Raw genomic sequence first — 18,921 nt, forward strand, 5'->3', positions numbered from 1 at the left:
TGCTCTCCGGTTCAATGACATCATTCCAGAGAGAAAATTGGTGGGGAGGAAATTCAATCTGAACAAATCCAAGAGAATTTTTTTTGCAATTCAATGCAAATTCAAACCATTCCCCCGAAGCCAGTGCATGAGGCCCGTTGAATGAACATTCACTCTGGTTCATTAGGGGAGAAATACTGGTTTACTACCGAGTGAAAAATTATGCTTTGGACTTGCAAAAGAATTGACTTTAAGGCAGATGCTATCAAGGTTCAAACTAGATCACATTACACCGGTTGAAGACACGTTTAAAAGAGAACAATGAATAGGTTTGCCATTTCACGGAGAGAACATTGTTAAAGTCCTCTTATTTCACTGGGACACGCAGCCAGTTCTCTCTGGAGCACACACCGACCGAGAAATTTAACATTATCGTCCCGCAGCAGAGTACCCCAGCTCATTAACCTTGCTAGACATGTCGTTTAACCGGTCTCCAATCACACCTCCCTCCAAAATCCCACACTGAAAATAGTTTGAGGGAGCGAGAAAAAAAATCAGGAGGGGCTGGTCGATCCAGCGAGGATTTTTCTGCAGCGAACCATAAACGCCAACTCAACAACCAAAATTGATTGCATTCACAGACCCCAGGTTGCCCTTAAAAGGCGAGCCCCGCTACCTGTGGATTTCCGTGCCAGCCCTCCTGCACGAAGAACCCAGTGTGTTTTATCGGCTTGCAGAGCTTCCCAGCAACGAGCTGCAAGGTTACAGGCAGAATAATGGCAATTCAGACGGTCACAGCGTCTTACATCAGGGTGTCGAAACCCATCAAAGGAGGAGCTTCCAACTCTACGTCATTCCGTTCAACTCTTCACCGCCCTGTGTACTCATGCACTGGCAATTAACGTGGTATTGGCCAAGATCACATTGGGTTTAATTGCAGGGATGTGACTGAGCTAAAGTTAATGCAGAATCATTCAGAGAGTCCAAATCTTCTGAATCATAGTGTCTATCATAGTCCCTTTCTTTAAAAATAAATGTGTTTAGGTCTGCGTTTTTAGTCTCAGGTCTGTGTTTGTACTGAGCTACCAATGAGACTTATACCTTGAGGCCAATTATAGTTGGTGCAGCCCCCAGCATGAGTCCTGATGCAGGGTTTAGACCCGAAACGCCGACAATTCCTTTCCCTGCCGCAGATGCTGCTCGACCTGCTGAGTTCCTCCAGCAGATCGTTTGTTGTTTCTCCTGGAGTGTTTGGGCGGTGAAGTTCATGTGATGTTGAAGTCGGTATGGACAAGTTGGGCCGAAGGGTCTGTAAGATAAGATAAGGTTTCTTTATTCGTCATGTGTACATCGAAACACACAATGAAATGCATCTTTTGCGTAGAGTATTCTGGGAGCAGCCCGCAAGTGTCGCCACACTTCCTGCGCCAACACAGCATGCCCACAACTTCCTAACCCGTACGTCTTTGGAATGTGGGAGGAAACCGGAGCACCCGGAGGAAACCCACGCAGGCACGGGGAGAACGTACAAACCCCTTACAGACAGTGGCAGGAATTGAATCCGGGTCGCTGGCGCTGGTCACTCTATGACTGTGTTCACGGAATCCAAGCTGTGATTCGGGAAGAGCCCCTCGATCATTGCGCGGTGGCTGAGGAGGACACTGGCGATTACTTTCCCTGTGGCGGTCAGCGGGAAGACCCCTCTGACAGCAGGAGATCCCTCCGCAGAATAGGTAACACAATTGGATTCGTCTTCTTCCTTGAAGATGGCCACATTGATGGTGCCTCAGTCCTTGTGGCTGTTCCCAGATGCATGGAGGCATGGTTGTGCAGTTGTGACTGAAGTTCTTGTCCTCCTAGCTTTAGATCTGCAGCAGGGATACTGCTCCCGAGGCCTGGTTGTTCAGTCATGAAGTAATACAGTGCAGAAACAGGCCCTTCAGCCCATCCTGTCCATGCTGATCGTCGAGTACCCATCTAATCCCATTTACCAGCACTGGATCCGTAGCCTTCAACGCCTTGGCAATTTAAGTGCTTATCTGAAGACTTAATAAACTTTGTGAGCATCTCTGCTTCCACCACACTCTCGGGCAGTGCATTGCAAATTCCAACAACCCTCTGGGTGAAAATATTCTTTCTTGTGTCCCCCCGAAACCTCTTACTTCTTACATTCAACCAATGCCCTCTGATATGGACACTTCTGGGCATGGGCATCTAAAGCTCTGGGCATCTAAAGCTGCTGATACCACATTGAGTTTACACACTCTTAACTCAAACTTAGTTTTCTTAAAACAACATCTTTATGTCCAATTCTAATAGTTTGCAGAATTGTACTAAAACCAAAAAGTTTATTTTTAGTCTCTACCTACTACATTAGTATCTACAGGCACGGTAGTGTAGCAGTTCGCATAACGCTATTACAGTGCCAGTGACCTGGGTTCAATTCCGGCCGCTGTTGGTAAGGTGTTTGTATGTTCTCCCCGTGTCTGCGTGGGTTTCCTCCGGGTGCTCCAGTTTCCTCCGGTTTCCTCCCACATTCCAAAGACATACGGGTTAAGAAGTTGTGGGCATGCTATGTTGGCACCTGAAGCGTGGTGACACTTGCGGGCTGCCCCCAGAACACTCTACGCAAAAGATGAATTTTACTGTGTGTTTCGATGTACATGTGACTAATAAAGAAATCTTATCTTATCAGTTATGGGGAAACATTTACTACTATCTAGCCCAGCTATGCCCCTCATACTTTTGTACACTTCCATTAGGATCCACCCACAGCCTTCTCTGCTTCAAGGAGAACAAGCTCAGCCTGTCCAGTCTCTCCTCGTGAATGAGAGACACTTCATTCCAGGCAACATCCTGGTCAATCTCTTCCACACCCTCTCCAGAGAAATTACATCTTCTCTGTACTGTGGTGACCAAAACTGCACCCAATAATCCAGATGTGGCCTCAGTTGGCTTGTGACCCTTTCTTGTCAGTCAGGAGTGGCGGTGAGTAGTTTATTGTGAGATGGAGTCAAGAGTGCTCATGTCAAGGACGTAGTCACAGTTGAGGAGTTCCAGTGGGCACAGACTGCCTCTCTGTCCTTGGCCTCACAAATACCTTTGATCCTGTCAGTCAAAGGTATTGTGGACTATACGTCTGAAATTTGAGAGCTAAACTTCACCTCCATGTTAAGTTTGCTACATCATGGCAGGCTCAAAAACAGCTTCTATCCCAGTGTTATAAGACTCTTGAACAGACCTCTTATACAATAGAGATGAACTCTTGATCTCTCAATCTACCTTGTCATGGCCCTTGCACTTTATTTGTCTGCCTGTACTGCACTTTCTCTGTAACTGTAACATTACATTCTGCATTCTGTTATTGCTTCTTTCCTTTTGTATTACCTCGATGTACTAATGTTTGCAATGATCTGTCTGGATGGCAGGCAAAGCAAATCTTTTCAGTGTGCCTCAGTACATATTACAATAATAAGCCAATTACCAAGCAGTGATCGTAACCATTGGGTACAGCTCTCCCCACATCGAGGACATCTACAAGAGGGGATATCTCAGGAAGGCAACATCCATCATCAAGGATCCGCACCATCTGGGCCATGCCCCCTTCTCATTGCTGCCATCAGGGAGGAGGTACCCTTCCTCCTGAAGACCCACACCTCAGGGTTCAACAACAACTTCTTCCCCACTGCCGTCAGGTTCTTGAATCGACCTGAAAAACCCTAATTCTACCTCGGGCTATATTTCCCACTTTCCTTGTTAAAAATATAACATTTCCACTGACTCCTGATCAGTGAACAGGCAAAATGGAGGAGGAGCATTCAGGATAGAACTGTGAACTTTGCGCCATTCCTTGGGAGCACAGAGAGGCCCAGCGTCAGTAGTAGAAGGAGCACATCATGCCTCACCCCTCCAGCACTGTCAAGCACCTCCTCCCCACTGATGCCTCATCAACTACCTCAGAACCCACAGAACTAGACCAGAAGCAAGCCATCCCGAGGGATTGTCTAAAAGAAAGTGGGGAGCGTTATATGGTGAATTGTGATTCACCATGATCCACCTTTGAGTCTGTTCTCTCACCCAAGCAATCAATGTTTATCATTAATGGGAAAGTGTCTGGTTTAGGATGAGGGATTCTACTCACTGAAAGTTAGGTGATCTCATTGAGACATACAAGATAGTGGGAGACTGTTTCCCCTGACTGGAGGGTGGAGAACTAAGGGCAAGGTCTCAGGTCACACATTTAGGACTGAAAGGAAGGAAAAATGTTTTTACTCAGAGGCTAGCAAACCCTTGGAACTCTTTGTCCTAGAAGGAATTAGATGCTCAGTTACAATACACAAAAAGTGCTGGAGGAACTCAGCAGGTCAGGCAGCATCTATGGAGGGAAATAAACAGTCGACGTTTCGAGCCAAGACCCTTCTTCAGGACTGGGGAAGTCCTGATGAAGGGTCTTGACACGAAACGTCTGTTCATTTCCCTCCATAGATGCTGTCTGACCTGCTGAGTTCCTCCAGCACTTTTTGTGTATTGCTCCAGATTCCAGCATCTGCAGAATTTCTTGTACTCAGTTGTTAAGTGTATTCAGGGATGAGATTGAAGGGTTTCTGTGCACCAAGGGAGACAGGGAAAGGGGAAAGTGAGTAACTTAGAGGTCATGATGCTATCAATTGGTGAAGAAGCCTCAAGGGGCCACAAGGCCAACTATTTCTTATATCTTTTGTATTTACAAAACAAAATACACTCATAAAGACTTACAATGGCCTAGCTATATTTTAAATGTGACTGGCTTATCTATCTATAAGCACCTTCCACTCACCTCCTCCAAAGACTCCCTCCTTAAGACCATAAGATATAGGATAAGAATTAGGCCATTCAGCCCATCGGGTCTGTTTTGCCATTCAATCATGGCTAATTTTTTTAACCCCATTCTCCCACCTCTCCATAACCCTTTAACCCCCTTACCAATCAGGAACCTATCACCCTCCACCTTAAATATACCCAATGACTTGGCCTCCACTGCCCTCTGTGGCAACAGATTCCACAGATTCACAACCTTCTGGCTGAAGAAATTCCTCCTCATCTCAGTTTTAAAGGGACGTCCCTTTATTCTGAGGCTGTGCCTTCAGATCCTGTTCTATCACCCAAGCAACTAACGTTGATCATTAATGGGAAAGTGTCAGGTTTAGGATACAAACTGTCCTAATCCCTCATGCCTTGTGACCTATATTTGCTTCTAGATCACCATGTTCAAACCTCCAATAGTCTCACCATCCCCCTTCTTCGTGAACTCAACCAGCCCTAAGACATGACATCCACCAGATCTGGACTCTCGGACAAACCTTTGCCGCTCTCTAAGTGGTTTGTTGACTAAACCCTAGACTCTGAAATTCAATCCTTAAGACTTTCTGTCCCTTACCGTTTACGATCCAATATAAAACTTTGCTCTTTGACCAGCCAACCCATGAGGATGTTTGACTCTGATGAGGGAGTCTTGAATTTGGGGGCTTATGGACTCTGGATGAAAGGCCGGCTGAAGAGTTCTGTGACTCCTTGTGATTCTCCAACCCACAGACCTATGCTGATCCTTTGAGTATACTTAGGGCTGAGATAGCTTGATATTTGGACTACAGGGGAATCAAAGAATATGGGGACCAGACCATAAAGTTTTAAGGCCAAAGGTAAGATCACTCATGATCTCATTGAATGGCAGAGTAAGCTCGAGGGGCTATTTCTGCACCTACTTGTGATCTATCCGACCATGAATTGGCGTCGATTTTTGTCTCCACAGGGATATATACAGAGATTAGTGCAGGTGGGTAGGAAGGGGGTTGTTCAAGCAGGACCTCCCCAGTAATCATGAAACACTAAGATGGTGCACACATGTGTTTAACATGCTACATAAATGCGACTTGTTGTTGTAGTACCTCTGCCAACTCCTCCAGCCCTAAGTTGCTGGTTACACCCTCCAGTTTTTCACCTGTGTTCCCCTCTTTGCTTGCCATCATGATAACGTAACTAAAAACTCTCTCCCCGAATTCTCCTGGACTTCACCTCGCTATGTCTCTTTTCCTTAAACCTTACCACACTGGCTGTAATTAGTTTCACCTCCCCTTAGCCTTGCTTGGATCTGATTCCAACAGGAGGTGTCTTGAGGCACATGAAGTTTACATGGCACCTTTCTAAGGTGAAATTATTACCATTAAATCTCTTGGCATTAACACCAGGCTCTCAATTTAAGTAAATCCCTAAAAATATTTACTCATTGTTCTGCACCTTTACATGTAACTTGGCATTAGAGGTTTATACACTCAGAATATATCAAAACGTGTGAAACTTCAGTAATTCCACAGCAAAATTCATGGAAGTTTTAGCAGCTCTTCTAAAATTTCAAAAATAAACTTTATTCATGATATAAGTATATACAAAAGAAGAAACTTTTATCTTTATGGTTGATACATTCAGTAGTGTTAACTTATTTTTTAAAACCATAGCACCATTGCCACTTATGTGGCCTCCTGGGGTGATACACCTTTCATTGTTTGAGGGGCTTCCCCACCCAACTCAGCCCCTCCACATGTGGTAGCGGAAGGAGCCTAGACTGTGGTCCTTGCATTGGCTGCACTGAGCTTCAACGCATCCGTCAGCACGTACTCCTACAGCCTGGAATGCGCCATTCAGCAGCATTTGCCCTATGGACATCTCGCAGTGCTTGAAGACCAACAAGTTTCGGGCAGACCAAAGTGTGTCACTGAGTTGAAGACCTTCCAGCAGAACTTGATGTCTGTCTAGGTGTGTGCTCCCTGGGAACAGCCTGTAGATCAGAGAGCCCTCCAACATCAGAGAACTGCTTTTATACCAGAGAGAAAGTGGAATTCCCAAAATCTGGAATTCCTTCCCTAAACCTCTCCAGCTCTCCCTTTTAACTCACTATCACTGCCCCTACCTTAATGTCTCCCCATGAAGGTCAGGGTCAAATTTTGTTTGATAAATGTGAAGCACTTGGGATGTTTTGTTATTTTAAAGGCATTATCTAAATGCAAGTTATCATGTTGTTCAATAATGCAGAAAGCACACGGCAAACTTCTGAAATGAAGTAGGTTTTAAACAGCTGCTTTTACTCTGTTTTGGTCTGCTTTTAAGCATTGATCCAATTATGCAGCTGCTTTACTCTGCCTGTACAAGTTACCAAGGGCATAGGTGTCAGCAAGCAACTCCCTAGTGAACAAGACTGACAGTGTCACCATGACAGTGCAAAAATTCATGGTGATTTCCTGCAGCAACCAATCAGTATCGCTTCTGCAGAGATGAACTCAGAGGCCTATTATGTTCAGCTCTGACTCATTCCCAATTAGATATGATACAAAATCAAGCCTTTTCTTTTTCATTTGGGACTAGCACTTGGTGTACAATTTTCAAAGTCAAAGTTTATTGTTATATGCACAAGTAAAGTACGCACAGGTGCAATGAAAAACTTACTTGCAGCAGCATCACAGACACACAGCATCAGATAAGCAGCATTCACAAGAAAAACATAAATTATACACAATTTTTATAAGAAAGAACACAATTAAAACAAAAAGAAGTCTATTTTAGTGCAAGGTGATCAAAGTGGTCATAGTATTGCTAGACTGTAGTGATTAGCGTTTTGCCAGTTGGTTCAAGAACCAAATGGTTGAAGGGAAGTAGCTGTTCTTGAACCTGGTGGTGTGGGACTTCAGGCTTCTGTACCTCCTGCACAATGGTAGTTGAGAAAAGATTTAATCACCCTGTTATAGGAAAGACATCATTAAATTGGAAAGAGTGCAGAGAAGGTTTACGAGGATGCAGTCAGGACTCAAGGGCCTGAGTTATAGGGAGATGTTGGGCAGGCTAGGACTTTATTCCTTGGAATGTAGGAGATTGAGGGATTTTATATAGGGGTGTATAAAATCATGAGGGGCATAGATAGGGGGAACACACACAGTCTTTTTCCCAGGGAAGAGGAACTAAAAACTAGAGGGCATGGGTTTAAGGTAAGAGGGGAAAGATTTAAAAGGGACCTGAGGGGCAACTTCTTCACACAGAGGGTGGTGGGTATGTGGAATGAGCTGCCAGAGGAAGTGGTTGATGCAATAAAAAACATTTAAAAGATATTTGTATAAGTACATGGAGAGGAAAAGTTTAGAGGGATAGGTCATACATAGCCCCCCATTTCTCTATCATTTATGTGTCTATCTAAGAGTCTCTTAAATATCCCTAATGTATCTGCCCCCCACAACCTCTGCCAGCAGTGCGTTCCACGCACCCACCACTCTCTGTGTAAAAAACTTACCCCTGACACCCCCCTTGTATCTTCCTCCAATCACCTTAAAATTATATCCCCTCATGTTAGCCACTGTCGCCCTGGGAAAATGGTCAACAGCTTCAAGTTCCTAGGCATCCACATCACCAGCAACCTCACCTGGTCCCTTCACACCGAGACAGCGATCAAGAAATCGCATCAGCGTGTTGATTTTCTTAGTCGTCTGAGAAGATTCGGGTTGTCCACAAGGATTCTAATGAACTTATACAGATGCATTATAGAAAGTATACTGACGGGTTGCATCTCAGCCTGGTATGACAACTGCTCTGCTCTGGACTGACGGAACCTGCAGAGAGCAGTAAACACTGCCCAGTCCATCACAGGCTTGTCCCTCCCTCCCATCCAGTCCATCTTCACCGTGCGTTGCTTCAGGAAGGCTAACAGTATCGTCAAGGATTCCTGCCACCCTGGCCGTTCCCTTTTCTCTCTTCTATCTTCTGGGAGAAGATACAGGAGCTTGAAGGCCCAGACGTCCAGAGTCAAGAACAGCTTCTTCCCCACTGCTATCAGACTTCTGAACCAGCACCTCTTCCACATCCCCTTCTCAGTGGTGCTGTCACATTCTCGGACTTTTAGCTCGACCTCTCTTAATTATTCTGTTATTGTCACTTTCGCATTTTGTTTTGCGCTAATTCAGACTGCACGACAATCTTTGCACCATTCTGTTGTTCTGCGCTTGTAAGATAAGATAAGATAAGATAAGATAAGATCTTACAAGCGCAGAACACTGTATCTATTATGACCATGTACACTGTTTACTCTGAGCGTCAGGAGAACAAGGAATTTCATTGTACCCTGGTGTATATAATAATAAACTAATCTATCTATCTATATATCTGTCTGGTATATATAAGTTTAAATGAAATTTAAGAAATTTAGATTCAAAGAAATCAATTAGGAATTAAAAAGAAAATTAGTGGTGACCAGGCAATTACAGGATTGTCATATGAAGTCTATCTGATTCACTGTTGCTTTCAGGGAAAGAAGCCTTACCCAGTCAGGCCAAAAGATATCATTTTGTAAAGTGATTGGCTCTTAACTTCCTTCTAAATGGCCAGCCACTCACTCAGTGCAGGGACAATTAGATTTGAACACTAAATGCTAGTTGAATGCAGCCATTGACGGCTGATTAAAACAAGAAATGGACTGTCAAGAGAAATAGAACTTCTCAATGATCCCTTGGATTCGAATCCATTGGTGCTGGACTGGAGAGAATATTCCCCAGTTTCTCAGTGGAGACACAAGAGATTCTGTAGATGCTGGAATCTGGAGCAACACACACAAAATGCTGGAGGAATTTCAGCAGGTCAGGCAGCATCTGTGAACAGTCGACGTTTCAGGCCGAGACCCTTCATCAGGACTGGAAAGGAAGACGGCAGAAGCCGGAATAAGAAGGTGGGGGGAGGGGGGAGGAGCACGGGCTGGCAGGTGATGTGACTCCAGGTGAGAGGGGAAGGTAGGTGGGGGGGGAGGGAGGGGGAATGAAAGGGAGTGATGTGAGAAGCTGGGAGGTGATAGGTAGGAAGAGGCAGAGGGCTGAAGAAGGAGAAATCCAATAGGAGAGGGCAGTGGACCATGGAATAAAGGGAAGGAGGTGGGGAATAGAAGGGAGGTGAGAGCCGGTGGTGAGGGCAGGGGAGGGGAAAGAGAAGGGGTGAGGGGGGCCACAGGAATAATGGAAAACAAAGGCGGGGTAGAAGGGAAAACAGAGGAGAGTGGTTACTGGAAGTTAGAGAAATCGATGTTGAGGCCATCAGGTTGGAGACTACCAAGGCGGAATATGTGTTGTTCCTCCAACCTGTATCTGGCCTCAACGTGGCAGTAGAGAAGGCTGTAGATAGGCATGTCGGTATGGGAGCGGAATGTGGAATGGAATGGCCACCGGGAGATCCTGTCTGCTGTAGCGGATGGAGCGAAGGTGCTTGACAAAGCGGTCACCCAGTCTGCGTTGGGTGCACCAGGGGCACGGGATGCAGTAAATGACACCCTCGGATTCACAGGTGAAGCGCTGCTTCACCTGGAAGGACTGTCTAGGGCCCTGAATGGTGGTGAATTCCTTAGTATTTGCTTACTGACAGTAAATGTGCTTCTCAGATAGCTCTAGAAGGTCCCAAGTCAATGCTCCAAAGGACAGTGCAGAAGTCAGTTCATTGAAAGTCATTTCACATACCTCTCTTGATATTTATGCTTTTAAGTTAGATGACCTGGTCATTACCACATTGCCCTACACTTCAGTGATTCTTCACCATCATTGACCACAGCTTGTGAAATCTATATAAAAAAAATATGAAACATTGTTCTTTCACAGAAAGTTGCTGATTCAAACGAAACTGTTTCGAAACAAAGATTTGACTAAGCACCACAAATCTTCCCCAGTTCTGCTGTTAGAAGCCTCTCGGAACATGAAGTGGAACTGTTCCTTATTTTAGATAGTCTTTGGGTGTGATCTTCACTTTTGCCATCTTTTTCTAAGTTTTCCAAGCTAATATTTAAGTGGCAACTGAAGGAATATATCTTAGACAGTCAGAATCCTTTTCCCATAGTAGAAACGTCAAGTACTGGAGGACATGCATTTAAGGTGAGAGGTGGAAGGTTTAAAGGTGTGCAGAATAAGTTTTTTACACAGAGGGTGGTGGGTGTCTGGAATAGGATGCTGGAGTAGTGATGGAAGCAGATACGATTGAGGCATTTAAGAGGCTGTTAGACAAGTGGAAATGGAGGGATTTGGATCATATGCAGGCAGAAGATATATGGTTTAATTCAGCATCGTGTTTGGCACAGACACAGTGGTCTATGTTCTATGTTCTATAATATGACAGCAGGTATGAGAGTATCAAACAATCTGCTGTAGGAAGTCAGCGGGTCGAGCAGCATCTGTGGGGGGGAAGGAACTGTTGAGGTTTCAGATCAAACCTCTGTATTAGGACTGAGGGTGGAGAGGGGAGATAGCCAGTATAAAGAGGAGAAGGGGAAATGGTGAGACAGGGGCCAGAGGTGATTGGTGGACTGGAGGGGGGTGGGGGTGGGGGTGGGTGTGTTGAAGGATGACGGGCAGATCGAGCGAGGTAGGGGAGGGGAAGGGGTGGAGTTGGGAGACATGATAGATGGAGGCAGACAAAGATATAGGAGGAAGATGGAAGTAGGAGAGAGGAGGGGAGGGTGGAGACAGCCGCTGGAGGGAGATAAGCAGGAACACAAAGTCTACCAATGCTGGAATCTGTTAGGTAAAGGACCTGAGAACGGGAACCATTAGGGGGAGAGGTGAATGGCAGATGGAACCAGAACCAAATGGGGAGGGGGGCAGAGGAGAGCGAGTGGGTGAAATATGTAGGTCGGTTTCCTTCCACGTTCCAGAACAAGACGTACGGGTTAGGAGCTGTGGGCGCGCTATGTTGGCGCCGGAAGCGTGGCGACACTTGCGGGCTGCCCCCAGCACATTCTCAGTAATGCAAAAAGAAGCATTTCACCGCGTGTTTCAATGTACATGTGACTAATAAATAAATATCTTATCTTATAATATCTTATATCTTATTGTAGATAGATGGAACCAGGAGTGGGAGGGGGATGGAAATGGGTGGTTGGGGGCTGGAGGGGGGATGTGGTAAAGGGGGAGCAGAGGAGGATTGGAAGGAGATTGTTTGTTGCTCCAGATTCCAGCATCTGCAGTCTCTTGTGTCTCCAGCTATGAGAGTATGTTGGTTATATCACTAAATTAGTGATCATAAGATCTGGACTAATGAGTTCAAATCACAATTGTTAGTTTGTGTTTCCTGCAAAACGACTACGGTATTTAAACAAAACTCCTGTCAGCATTGGCAATTGTGAAGGTAGCTAGTTGTTTTAAAAGCCTTCTGAAAGGAATCCTGTACAAAGTTCAGTCCAGTGTGTGATACAGACCCAGTGGAACAGTGAAAGCAAGTCATTCTGGTGCATTAAAATGCTGCAATATAATCAGTAGATGGTCTTCAATGGTTCAAGGAGGCAGCTCATCAGCAACGTTTCAAGGACAATTTAGGATGGGTAATTAGTGCCAACATTCCCAGTACTGCCTCAACAGCAAGAAGGAATTAAAAAAAAACAGCACAGCTTAAAACCTAAAATGAAAATCGGAGAAACTGTAGCTGCTGGAAATCTGAAATAAAAACAGAAAATGTTGGAAATACTCAGCAGGCCAGGCAGCCTCTGTGGAGAGTGAAACAGAATTACTGCTTCAGGTTGAAGACCCTCCAGCAGTTATTTCCACAGAGGCTGCCCAAACCAGCGACCAATTTAAACCCACACCAGTGCCTCTCCTACCTCAGGAGGTGAAGGAAATTCTGCATGAACGTGTTGACCCTCACCAATTTTTATCAATGCACCATAGAAAGATGCATCACAGCTTGGTATGGCAACTGGTCTGCCTAGGACTGCAAGAAACTGCAGAGAGTTGTGGACACAGCCCAGCACATCACGGAAACCAACCTCCCCTCCATGGACTACATTTTTCACTGCCTTGGAAAAGTAGCCAACATAATCAAAGATGCCACCCACCCCAGACATTCTCTCTTCTCCCCTCTCCCATCAGGAAGAAGATACAAAAGCCTGAAAGCACGTACCACCAGGCTCAAGGACAGCTAATGTCCCACTGTTATAAGACTAGTGTACAGTTCCCTACTACGAATAAGATGGACTCTTGACCTCACAATCTACCTTGTCGTGGCCCTTGCACCTTATTGTCTGCCTGCACTGTACTTCCTTTGTAACTGTAACACTATATTCTGCATTCTGTTATTGCTTTTCCTTTGTATTACCTCGATGTACTGATGTTTGGAATGATCTGTCTGGATGACATGCAAAACAAAGCTTTTCACTGTACCTCGGTACATGTGACAATAATAAACCAATTACAAATCACTAACTCTTTTCCAAACCTCACTTCTCCCCAATCCTGAGCTCCCTCTGTCCCTTCACTCCTGATCTTGTTGATACACATTGGTCCCAACTTTAAATGTTCCCTGCTGTGTTTAAATCCCTCCATAGCCTCACCAACTACCCCCATTTCCCATTCCCCATTCCCCACCTTCTCCAGCCCCACAACCTCACACCCACTGCTTTCAATTGCTCCAATTCTGGCTGCAAACCTTTGAGTGGACCATTAGGTCATGAAGCATGGAAACAGGACCTCAGCCCATCAGGTTTGCGTTGTGATGCAGGTAGGTACTGTCATGTTCCAAGTGCTGGTTCTCAATTCTGCCCCTTATCCCCATTGATGGGGCCTTGTTGTGCAGCACATGGTTTCCATGCACTACTATTTGCCTAATGACACACACCTAAGTTCAGGAGGCTAGTATAAGAACCCTGGTTTCACGAACACTGGTTACCAGACTATTGGTCTATCTCTGGGTATACTTCATCTCCTGGCTGCTTAGAGCAGTTAACTCTAGAGCAGTCTTGGTTTTACTGTTTCTCCTGAAAAACCCTGTTTCTGTGTTGGGACTCTGCCTCAGAGTCCTGAGGCAAGATTCCTTTTGTTTGCTGTTCTGCGTTTGGAATTGAGGAAGCATCCCGACTCCAGTCTTGTTCTGGTGTTCTGCATTTGGGTTTTCTGTGATCTTGCTCTTTGTGTGACATTGTGACAGGTACAGTAGTATCATGTAAGAAGTGCTTGGATAGGTACATGCAGGGGTGGGGCTTAGAAGGATAGGGGCTGAATGCAGGAAATTGGGACTAGCTGGGTGGGCACCATGGTTGGCATAGACTGGTTGGGCTGAAGAGCCTGTATCCGTGCTGTATTGCTCTATGACTATCTAGTACTAACCCACATTAATTCTATTTTTTATTCTCCTCCCAGATTCTACCACTCACCTGCACACTAGGGGTAATTTACAGCAGCCAATCAAGCCACCAACATACATGTCTTTGGAATGTGGGAGGAAACCGGAGCACCTAGAGGAAGGCCATGAGGTCGCAGGGAGAATGTGCAAACTCCACACAGACAGTACCCAAGGTCGGAATCAAAGCCAGGCCATGGGAGCTGTAAAGTGATTGGCTCTTAACTTCTAAATGGCCCAGCCACTCACTCAATGCAGGGACATTTAGATTTGAACAATAAATGCTGGTTGAATGCGGCCATTGACGGCTGATTAAAACAAGAAATGGAATGTCAAGAGAAATAGAACTTCTCAATGATCCTTCAGATTCTAATCCATTGGTGCTGGGCTGGAGAGAACATTCCCCAGTTTCTCAGTGGAGACATAAGAGATTCTGTAGATGCTGGAATCTGGAGCAACACACACAAAATGCTGGAAGAACTCAGCAGGTCAGGCAGCATCTATGAACAGTCGACATTTCTGGTCAAGGCTCTTCATCAGGACTGGAAAGGAAGAGGGCAGAAGCCAGAATAAGAAGATCAGGGGAGAGGGAGGAGCACAGGCTGGCAGGTGATAGGTGACTCCAGGTGAGAGGGGGAAGATAGATGGGTGGGTGAGAGGGGGGATGAAGGAGAATGATGTTGTAAAAGTAACTGGAAATGTAAGGGTTAATAATATACAGCTCTTATTGCTTCAACCATGGTGTAACTATAGTTATGACTGTAAGATGTGCAAGTGCTTGGGTGAAACAAAGTGCTTAAGGCTTATCTTGTTTAGCTAAAGTTTGCTGTAAGCAACTGCCCAAGTATGTGCAACTCTGCACATAGGTACCTTTAAGTATAAAAGGAGGGACACATGTTAATCTTTGAGTGGGGATCAGTACAGAGCACAGGTTACACTGTTTACTCTTTCTCTGTATCCCTCACTCCTGCTAGCATTAAATAATAAAGCATGAATTGTATGCTCCTTGGTTCTGCTGTTGTCCGCCTTATTACAGCGTGGGTCGACTTCTGCAATGCGAGTTGCAAGGAGGTGGTAGGTGGCAGAGGCAGTGGACCATGGAATAAAGCGAAGGAGGTGGGGAATAGAAGGGAGGTGAGGGCTGGTCATGAGGGGAGGGGAAAGAGAAGGGGTGAGGGGGGCCCACAGGAATGAGGGAAAACAAAGTGGGGGGGGGTAGAAGGGAAAACATAAGGGAGTGGTGAGAAGCATTTCTACCAGCTGTCATTGTTCTACCCAACACCACCCCCTGCCCCCCAAACTTGATAGGATAAATAAGAGGATGTTGCCCCTCTTGGGGATATCTAGAACAAGGGGGTTTGGCTCCCAAGTAAAGGGACACCCATTTAAGACAGTTTTGTGAACTTCTGGAATTCTCTGCCATAGAGAATTGTAAAGGGTGAGTCAATAAACATTTTTAAGGCCAAAGTAAACAGGCTTTTGGATTGCAGGGGAATTGAGGATAATGGGGAATGTTGAGGACAAAATTGGAGCAGGTTTGAGGAACCTCACAATGCACTCCTGTTTCTAGTTTTTATAGAAAACTTAACATAATAAAACATCTCAAAGTTCAGTGTGGAAGTATTATCTGACAAATTTGTCATGACAATTTCTCAACAATTACCATAGCAAAATACTTTAGTGTTTCTCACAAGCATTATTACACAAATTTGAAACAGGCTTAAATGAGGTAGTATTAGGACAAAAATGTATGATGAAATACCTTGAGAGTTTAGGGTCTTCAATGCACTGCCGGGAGATGAACTGGAGTGAGATTCGACCGCAGGATTCAAGAAAAAACCTGAAAGGAAAGAAATTGCAGGACTCTGGGGAAAGGGACTAACTGCAAAGCTTTCACATTGAGCTGGTATGGACTCAACAAGGCAAGTGGCCTCTTTCCTTAGATCAGTACAGCACTGGAACAGGCCATTCGGCCCAAGAAAATACAAAATCCAAGTGTTAGGCTGGAAGTATTTCTTTCCTTAGAGAACTTGGAACAGATAACAAAGTGCAATATTTGTCATCTTTGCAATAACCATCCCCAATTCTGTGAAGCTGTGAATTTTAAGGAGGTAATGCTGCTGCCTAAACTCTAGAGTCTAGACGGAAAAACTAGAAATGGGAAATGCTCGAGGCCAGAATTGCAGGAGAGTACAGATATCAGATGATTGGCATGTTGAAGGTACAGAGTTTAAAGACACAAGACCACAGAGGTTTGAAGCAAGAGGAAGTTCTTAAGCAATGTAGGTCAGCAAGAAGGGGGGTGATTGATGGACAGAACTTGGTGCAGGCTGCCCAGAAGTTAGGATGATCGCATTTTCAGAAGGTAGACCTGTTAGAGTGGGCAGGTGTGCATCGGAATAGTTAAGACTTTACAGGGTTAAGTTTGAGGAATTTGGTAGCAGTTAAACTGAACCTGCAGTGTTACAGCAGATGGAAAAATGCAGTCTTAGAACAATCAGGAGAGGAACTCAATTCAGGAACAAATAAGTAACCAATTCAGTGCCAGTTATCAGAGGGCAAAAGTAGTATTTTACAAAAGAACAATTCTTTTGCAAACCAGATATTCACCATCTTGTATTAGAACACTGGCCATGTGTCAGAACACAAGAAAATAGCAGAAGGCCACTCAGCCCCTTAATTCTGCCCCACTGTTCAATATCCAGGCCTCAGCTCCTCTGTCAGTTCCTGATAGTCCTCAATTCCCCAATCTTTCAAAAATGTAAGATAAGATATCTTTATTAGTCACATGTACATCTGAACACACAGTGAAATGCAGCTTTTGCGTAGAGTATTCTTGGGGCAGCCCGCAAGTGTCGCCACGCTTCTGGCACCAACCTAGCATGCCCACAACTTCCTAACCTGTACGTCTTTGGAATGTGGGAGGAAACCCACGCAGACACCGGGAGAACATACAAAATCCTTACAGACAGCAGCCAGAATTGAACCTGGGTTGCTGGCTACTTCCCCCTCTTTAAATACCTCCCATGATCCAGTCTCCATAACCCTGGAGTGTTAGGAATTCCTGAGACTCTCCACCCTCTGCAAGAAGATATTCCTACACACTTCAGTTTTTAAATGATCACTCCTTTATCTTATATCTTGTAACTTCAATGTTACTGGCTGGTAAGCATTTTAGGTTGACTTGACAGGAAGGGAAAATTGCTACATAAATAAAATGTTACCCCCCCCCAGCTTTACAAACTTCTTTTGTTTCCATTTTAGTTCTGATGGGGATCTCTGACCTGAAATGTTGACTCTTGTTTTTCTTCCCATGGATGTGGTCTGATCTGCTGAGTATTTTCAAAACTTTTGGATTATGTTTTCAATTTCCAGCATCTGCAGTTTTTATTTTTACATAAATTAAAGGACAGCTTCTATCCTGCTGTGATAAGACTATTGAATGGTTCCCTAGTACAATAAGATGGACTCTTGACCTCAAAATCTACCTCATTATGGCCTTGCACCTTATTGTCTGCCTGCACTGCACTTTCTGTAGCTGTAACACTTTATTCTGCATTCTGTTATTGCTCTTCCCTTGTACTACCTCAATGCACTGTGTAATGAAATGATCTGTATGGATGGCATGCAAAACAAGGTTTTTCACTGTACCTCAGTACATGTGACAATAATAAACCTATTTACCAATTTCTATTAAAATCATTGCTTATTTGTGCCTATTGATAAGATAGTTATTTCTCTTATCATGAAAGTGATGAAAAGGTGAAGATTTCCAACTGATAAGGTCAGCAGCACCTTTAGACCGGACTGAGAGATTCAGCAATGAATTTTAAGTTCATTACCACCACCCTGATAGATCAGCCATGAAAATCACAAGGTCACAAACGTATCCACTGTAAGTGGTGGGGACTCTCAGTATCTCCAGCTATGGAGTCAGGGTGGGCACAGCTACCTGTAATCAGATCAGTTTATAATCTTCTTGACCGGTGGAGGGGCCAGTTGGTTTACTTCTGCTCTGATTTCTTACCTTCTCGTATTTGCCACACCTTGGCAGTCTGCCCTTACCCATCAAAACCCCAGATTATAAATCCTACCCTAATCCATTCTGCCTCTGTGCTTTGCTCCCCTTTAAGTACATGTCAGCCATGTTATGAACCATAAGGTTCAAGGAGGGTCTGATGGGCAAGTGCAGAGAGACCAGTTGGCAATGTAAATCCCTCCCGAGGGTCAGTCAGATTCAGAGTAGTTTATTGTCAAATCGAAATTGAGTTTGTCAGATGCACAACTACAGGTGCAATGAAAAACTAACTTGCAGCAGCATTACAGGCACGTAGCATCAGAAACACAACATTCACCAGAGGAACATAAGTTATACAAGAAAGAACAGAATTAGAACAAAAAAAATAAAGTCCATTGTAGTGCAAAGTGGTCATAGTGTTGCTATACTGAGGTAGTGATTAAGGTTGTGTAGGTTGGTTCAAGAACCAAATGGTTGAAGGGAAGTAGCTGTTCCTGAACCTGGTGGTGTGGGACTTCAGGCTTCTGTACTTCCTGCCTGATGGTAGCTGCGAGAAGAGGGCATAGTCCAGATGGCGTGAATCTTTGATGATGGATGTTGCCTTCTTGAGGCAGCGCCTCCTGTAGATACTACCGATGGTGGGGAGGGATGTATTGGGCTAAGTGGATGCTCTGTTATTGAGTATTTTCAAGCTGAAAATGATGGATTTATGAACATAAAAGGAATGTGAAAATTGTGCAAGAAAGTAAGCCTGAGACACAGGATTTGCTGTG

General features: G+C 44.7%; 1 protein-coding gene and 1 long non-coding RNA gene across 2 annotated transcripts in view; both read right to left on the bottom strand.

The window, feature by feature from the left end:
- The window catches only part of LOC127578248 (thioredoxin reductase 1, cytoplasmic-like), a 35,270-nt gene extending 34,433 nt beyond the window's left edge, over positions 1 to 837 (bottom strand). The window contains exon 1 of the mRNA XM_052030026.1: positions 656 to 837. The gene's annotated coding sequence lies outside the window, so the exon portion shown is untranslated. The remainder of the gene's footprint in view (positions 1 to 655) is intronic.
- Positions 838 to 1,127: 290 nt separating this feature from the next.
- On the bottom strand, positions 1,128 to 16,259 carry LOC127578641 (uncharacterized). The gene is made up of 3 exons (XR_007957542.1): positions 15,893 to 16,259; positions 10,491 to 10,591; positions 1,128 to 1,288 (listed from the first exon to the last, which is right to left on the bottom strand). It is a non-coding gene; the product is annotated as an uncharacterized LOC127578641 (long non-coding RNA).
- Between the last annotated feature and the right edge of the window lie 2,662 nt (positions 16,260 to 18,921).

This window comes from Pristis pectinata, chromosome 15, assembly GCF_009764475.1.
Source record: "Pristis pectinata isolate sPriPec2 chromosome 15, sPriPec2.1.pri, whole genome shotgun sequence".
Classification (NCBI taxonomy): Eukaryota; Metazoa; Chordata; class Chondrichthyes; order Rhinopristiformes; family Pristidae; genus Pristis; species Pristis pectinata.